Raw genomic sequence first — 7,746 nt, 5'->3', positions numbered from 1 at the left:
ACCAATTCCCCCTTTCCCTCTTTCCTCCTTATTTGTCACTCTTTCAGGACTGGTGTATAGATCTCCAATCCATAATGCAATATTCTATTAAAAATGTGTCTGATTGACCCTAAACTTTATCCCCATTATTTCAATTGATATATTTCTTGTTTTCAAATGTTATCACACATAATAAAACCCCTGTGTCTCTGCATCCTGTCCCTGTGTGTCTGTGCTTCCAGACTTGACAGTTTGCTGTCTGTGAACCTCATTGCATTGTGGGAAATAACAGCTTTTTGCAACTGCCAAGCAAGCAACATCTCTCTGTGTGCATATACTTCGGACAGGGACAGCAATGGGAGACGGGTGTGCAGGATGCATCGGTATGCGCGTTGCCGGTGTTTAGCGGCCGTGGCCTAGTGCCCGTTTTTTAATGGGTGGGCATTTTTACTAGTTATTAAATAAAAGTACTGATGATGGAGAGGAGCAAAACATAATTGTCTGTATAACTATTTTTTGAGGTGCACCACCATTTTTTCACCTATTTTACAGTTTGCGCAGTGACCTGCACCTACGGGGAGAGAGGTTATCCGAGAGTGGACATATCACAGGTAGGAATCTAGTTCCCCATATGGTCCGCTTGGCTGGACGGAGGGGGTGTGGTCGCCAGGGGCGACAGTGTGATATGATTGGTTTATCCATAGTGTAGTAAAGTATTTAAGGCGATGGTTTGTGATTTCAATTTGGGACACAGACACTACTTGACAAAGGAGGTTCGCCTCCGAAATGTTGTGCACCTTATGTCTGTTTGTCTTTTACTAAACTAAACGAGCATAATACTATGGTGGTGCGGGCTTGAGTTTCTGCTTTAGGACGTGATTGGGACCTGAGTGCTGTGAGCCCCATCAGCCTGGCACACCACAACTTTAAACCTACAGGAGTGCTGGTTACTTTCTATATACAGTGTCTTATTGTTTAGAAATATAGAAACACCCAGCAAAATACTTGCCTTAGCCACTTAAAGACCACAGGCTTAAACCCCCCTAAAGACCATGCCATTTTTCACAAGTTGGACCACTGCAGCTTTAAGGTGTCGCTGCAGGGCCACACAACTCGGCACACAAGTGGTTTCCCCTCCCTTTTCTGCCCACCAACAGAGCTTTCTGTTGGTGGGGTCTGATCTCTCCCCAGATGTTTTTTTTTTTTTTTACAAACATTTATTTCTTTATTTTATTAATAAATTGTACTAATTTTTTCTCCCTTCCTTCCCTCCCCCCGCCAGCCAATCAGTGCGATTGGCTGTCATAGGCTTCAGCCTATGACAGCGGATCGCTGTCTTGCCACCCAGGGGGACAGCAGTGTCACACGGCTGTACCTAGTACAGCGCTGCCACAGATTGCAGCGCTGTACAGACTAAATAGACGGCAGTTTCGCCATCTAACAGTTTCCTAGCGGTGCTTTGCTGGTAATGATCACCTCTATATGTTTATTGAATAGTGATATAATTAACAAATGGTTTTCCTCCTCTGACTGCTCCTCTTACAATGAAGATGTGCTTGGTAGGTTTTAAGGCAGTGGCTGGATTGTGTGCAGTGGCTGGATGGTTAAGGGCTCTGCCTCTGACATAGGAGACCAGGGTTCGAATCTCGGCTCTGCCTGTTCAGTAAGCCAGCACCTATTCAGTAGGAGACCTTAGGCAAGTCTTCCTAACACTGCTACTGCCTATAGAGCGCGTCCTAGTGGCTGCAGCTCTGGTGCTTTGAGTCTGCCAGGAGAAAAGCGCAATATAAATGTTATTTGTCTTATCTTTTAAGGCTCCATATCAATAAAGTGCTTTAGGGACCCATCTAATCTCGCACTGGGGCCCTTGGCTCCTTAACTACGCAACTGGACTGACTCCTCAGCTGGTAGAGGGGCTTCAACAGATACTGTTACAGTAACAACTTCAGAGCTCTCTGTCATCAAGAGGGCAGCACATGGAACAGCTTACATATGGAGCAGAATCCCCAAACTACCAGGTCTGGCACATGTCCCCAAGCTGAGAAAGACAGATACCGCTAAGAGTGGTGTGAAGGGAATTGCAATCTAGCTTTTAGAAATAACAAAGTAAGGCCTCGTTCACATCTGCTGCGCTGAAAAACGTGTTAAAGCGCACGGTAAAAAACGCATGCGCTTGTGCGCGCTTTAGTCCGCGTTTCTGTGCGTTGCGCTGCGCTTCTTTAAAGCACGTTTTGCTTACTGTAGCAGCAGCAGTTGTCAATAAAACTTTGTTTTTGTATGTAAATGTATTTTTTTCTCCAATTAGGGGTAAAAAACGCATGCGCTTCTATGCGCTTGTACGCGCTTCTGTGCGCTAAAAAAGCGGACCCATTCACTTGCATTGCTGTGCGCTTTACAGCTCAGCGCACAGAAATGCCTGCAACACTACGTTTTTGTAACGCTGCTCAGCACAGCGCATAGATGTGAACCAGCTACATTTAGTTACATGGACAAATCAATACCTTGCTGATCGCACAGGGCAGTGCGCTGTGGAAAGCGCACAGAAACGGCCCTGATGTGAACGAGGCCTAAGGCCTCGTTTCCATCTATGCGCTTCTGTCCGCTTTTCAGCAACATGTATCAATCTGTAACATTGATGTGCTGATAAAAAGCGGATAGAAGCGGAAGTGCGCTTCTATCCGCTTCTGTCCGCTTTTTATCAGCACATCAATGTTACAGATGATACATGTTGCTGAAAAGCGGACAGAAGCGGACAGAAGCGCATAGATGGAAACGAGGCCTAACGATGAATTTGCTGCAGCAAACTTCCATTCCCTTATGGCCAGAGTGACCTCCTTACTTGAAGTCAGCTGGTTAATAGAGTTTCAGCATGGGGACCACAGTTACAAAACCCATGTCCATGTTAGGACATGTTGATTTGCGAATGTCACCAACAGGTAACTGATGTCGTCAGAAGACATGCTGGGTATTTGTCAGGATCTCTCCTGTAGCATGTTCTGTCGGTTGCAGTGGGTTGCAGTTCCACTGCAACCGGGCAGTTCTGACTTATCTGCTTGCATTCGGTTGCTCAGTTTGGATTGCATTCGCAATAAGCCTCATTGGGCTTGATTCACAAAGCAGTGCTAACTGTTAGCACGCCTGTGAAAACCCCCTTAGCACATCTAAACCAGCTTTTCGCGCGCAAAACTTTATGCGCGTAAAACTTTAGGCGCACACTGCACAGAGCGCAGGGCGCTCCGCGCGAAGTGCCCATTAAAGACAATGGGACTTAGCACGCGCATAGGACTTTGCGCGCGTAAAACTTTGCGCGCGTAAAACTTTGCGCACAAAACTTTGCGCGCAATCTGATTGAGAAATCCGGTGCTAACCTACTTAGCACCCTGGTTAACACGTCTAAAGACTTTAGACATGCTAAGTAGGTTAGCACTGCTTTGTGAATCAAGCCCCTTGTCATTTGCAAACACACTGCAGTTCAGAGTAGTCCAGGATGTTGTCATAATTCCATCTATGGCTGGCTGCACTTGAATTGCAGTCAGACAGTCGTGGATTTCTTACATGCATGTGGTTGCATAATTTGGCATGCATTTGTAATGAGAGTTTGCTCTATTCCCAGTCAGCTTGCAGCTTTCCATTAGTCTAGCACAGGATTGCATGATTACCATTTAGCTGCGTGGGAATTTGCATGTCTGCATCCATTGGCTGATGTCCACATAAAGGGTTACCTCCCATTCCAGACCCCACCTGAAATAGCGTTCAGCTTCCTGAGTTGTTGCTGGGTCCATGCTGTGAAAATATTGTATATTGCCTTGCTTTGTATTTCCCTGCTTGCTGGATGTTTGCTGCACCTGCGGGGGTCAGTGAAGTCCACTATCCTGCTAGTTGGAGAATGCCTTCACCACGCTGGTGACTGGTAGTTATCATGCTTGCCTTGTTCCTGGGGACGTAACTGAAGCAGCGGTTGCCATTAGTTACGCTCCTACCTGTTTGATTTGTCTATGTCAGTGTGAATGTTTGCCGTCGCTGGGGCAGCGATTCCGTCTGTCTCTCTGCTGTCTGTCTTGTTACTCAATCACAGACTCAGGTGGCAGTCGCCCTGAGCAACTAATGTATCTTGTTCGCTAACAGTCAGTCTTTCTGTCTGTCTGTTTGTCTTGTTACTCAGCCTGAGGCTTAGTGCGGCGTCGCACTAAGCAGCCATTGTGTCATGTTATTTGTGGCGGTATCGGAAGCCCAGAGCAGTGGTTGCTCTGGGCAATCTTGCTCCTTTGTTCATTACTCCTGTGACTACCTGTGTAGGCTCTTCCATCACCCAGCTACATATCCTTGTTGTCTGGTGGTACTCTGGCTTTCTTGTCCTCAGCTGCTATACCTTAAAGGCCTGGGTGTAACCGAAGTCGAGCAGGTGTTGCTCTTAACCTCCCGTTTAAGCGGGGATGCGCCACATAGGGTGAAGAAGGTGGTAGTAGATTGGGGCATAGCAGCTGAAAAGAAAGTAGTAGATCTGCCAGGCATTACAGCATTATACCATGGAAGCCTGCCTTTTGGTAACTCATTTAACAGCGTTAAAAAGCGTCCATCTTTTGATGGACAGTCCGTCAAAACCAAGGCTAAAACAGGCCGCCCATATTTATGTGTGCGCCCATCAAAGGGAGTTCTCAGCTCCCGAATCTCTAGTGTGCATGTGTCAGTGTCTCCCTAGGTGTGGCTCACTGCAGCCACTGCACCTTTAAAGGGAACCCGAGGTGAGAATAATATGGAGGCTGACATATTTATTTGCTTTTAAGAATTACCAGTTGGCTGGCTGCCCTGCTGACCCTCTGCTAGTGTTGGGCGAACAGTGTTCGCCACTGTTCGGGTTCTGCAGAACATCACCCTGTTCGGGTGATGTTCGAGTTCGGCCGAACACCTGACGGTGCTCGGCCAAACCGTTCGGCCACATGGCCGAACTAAGAGCGCATGGCCGAACGTTCCCCGAACGTTCGGCTAGCGCTGTGATTGGCCGAACGGGTCACGTGGTTCGGACCCGAACGCGTTCTGATTGGCCGAACTGTCACGTGGTTCGGGTAAATAAATACCCGAACCACGTCATATCTCCGCCATTTGTCTGTGGGTTTAGCTTTGGGTAGGCAGGCAGGGTAGTTCGCGCTCCAGCCACGCTAGCCAGGGTCCCCCCTGTCATTGTGTCGCTGCTGGGAACAGTAGTACACCGCTCGCTCAGCCACACTATATAGCATTCTGTTTACTGCCACTCTGTGTACCTCGCTCAGCCACATTATATAGCATTCTGTTCACTGTTCTGTGTCTGCTGGGAATAGTGGTACACCGCTCGCTCAGCCACACTATATAGCATTCTGTTTACTGTTCTGTGTCTGCTGGGAATAGTGGTACACCGCTCGCTCAGCCACACTATATAGCATTCTGTTTACTGTTCTGTGTCTGCTGGGAATAGTGGTACACCGCTCGCTCAGCCACACTATATAGCATTCTGTTCACTGTTCTGTGTCTGCTGGGAATAGTGGTACACCGCTCGCTCAGCCACACTATATAGCATTCTGTTCACTGTTCTGTGTCTGCTGGGAATAGTGGTACACCGCTCGCTCAGCCACACTATATAGCATTCTGTTTACTGTTCTGTGTCTGCTGGGAATAGTGGTACACCGCTCGCTCAGCCACACTATATAGCATTCTGTTTACTGTTCTGTGTCTGCTGGGAATAGTAGTACACCGCTCGCTCAGCCACACTATATAGCATTCTGTTTACTGCCACTCTGTGTACCTCGCTCAGCCACATTATATAGCATTCTGTTCACTGTTCTGTGTCTGCTGGGAATAGTGGTACACCGCTCGCTCAGCCACACTATATAGCATTCTGTTTACTGTTCTGTGTCTGCTGGGAATAGTGGTACACCACTCGCTCAGCCACACTATATAGCATTCTGTTTACTGCCACTCTGTGTACCTCGCTCAGCCACATTATATAGCATTCTGTTCACTGTTCTGTGTCTGCTGGGAATAGTGGTACACCGCTCGCTCAGCCACACTATATAGCATTCTGTTTACTGTTCTGTGTCTGCTGGGAATAGTGGTACACCGCTCGCTCAGCCACACTATATAGCATTCTGTTTACTGTTCTGTGTCTGCTGGGAATAGTGGTACACCGCTCGCTCAGCCACACTATATAGCATTCTGTTTACTATTCTGTGTCTGCTGGGAATAGTAGTACACCGCTCGCTCAGCCACACTATATAGCATTCTGTTTACTGCCACTCTGTGTACCTCGCTCAGCCACATTATATAGCATTCTGTTCACTGTTCTGTGTCTGCTGGGAATAGTGGTACACCGCTCGCTCAGCCACACTATATAGCATTCTGTTTACTGTTCTGTGTCTGCTGGGAATAGTGGTACACCACTCGCTCAGCCACACTATATAGCATTCTGTTTACTGCCACTCTGTGTACCTCGCTCAGCCACATTATATAGCATTCTGTTCACTGTTCTGTGTCTGCTGGGAATAGTGGTACACCGCTCGCTCAGCCACACTATATAGCATTCTGTTTACTGTTCTGTGTCTGCTGGGAATAGTGGTACACCGCTCGCTCAGCCACACTATATAGCATTCTGTTTACTGTTCTGTGTCTGCTGGGAATAGTGGTACACCGCTCGCTCAGCCACACTATATAGCATTCTGTTTACTGTTCTGTGTCTGCTGGGAATAGTAGTACACCGCTCACCCGCCACTGTATAGCATTGTGCTCTGTGTCGCTGCTGGGAATAGTGGTACACCTCTCACCCGTCACTGTATAGCATTGTGCTCTGTGTCGCTGCTGGGAATAGTGGTACTGTATAGCATTTCTGTACTGCCACTGTACTGCTGCCAGTCAGCGTGTACTGTAAGGATAAGTGAAATGAGGAAGAAATCCGGTGAAAGAGGGAGGGGCAAGGGAAGAGGTGTTTCCCCTGACGGTTCACGTACAGGCCACAGGGGAGCACCCAAGAAAACCCACTCAATACCGCCCATGTTGTCCAGGACAACAACCCTCACAAATCCAAAAGAACAGGACCAGATAATTACTTGGATGACCTCTCAAGCGTCCAGCAGTGGGTTAAGCAGCACCAGCACATCACGCACGAGGTCCGAGTCCTCAGCCAGTTACAAGGAGCCAGTGGGAACAAAGCTGACACAACCGGCAGCGACACCACGCACACAACTGCCAGATAACCAGTCCGATGAATTACCTCAGGACACAATGGGGTATTCGCAGGAGCTATTCCCAGCCCAACAAACTTCCACCTTTCAAAGGTCAATGGAGGAACAGCCAGAAATGTTGTGCCTGGATTCACAACCGTTAACTGTGGGAAATGCACCGCGCACTGAAATACAAGGCGAGTCCGAGGAGGACTCGGAAACCCAAATCCCAGAGCAATTTGGGCAGGAGGGGTTGCAATTGCAGGAGGTCGGCCGACAAGATCTGGAAGACGACGTTGGAGTGTGCTGCGCAGAGGTTGTTGTGGGGAGCTCTACTCCACGGCGGCGGCCCACAATGACATATGACGAGTTTGAGGAGATGGAAGAGGAGGGTATGGACAATGTGGACAGAGACCCAGATTTTGTTTGTGAACGAGAACATCGCCGTCGTAGCAGCAGCACAGATGAGTCTGTTGAAGAACCCACTGCTGCACGAGTTCGCCTTGTGCCACAAGGTAGGCGGCGCGCAATTTCAGGCACCACAAGCGTGGAAGTTCAAGTGAGAGGCAAAAGAGGAGCA

This window comes from Hyperolius riggenbachi, chromosome 9 (assembly GCF_040937935.1).
Source record: "Hyperolius riggenbachi isolate aHypRig1 chromosome 9, aHypRig1.pri, whole genome shotgun sequence".
Taxonomy (NCBI): domain Eukaryota; kingdom Metazoa; phylum Chordata; class Amphibia; order Anura; family Hyperoliidae; genus Hyperolius; species Hyperolius riggenbachi.
Note: the sequence above shows the minus strand (reverse complement) of the source record.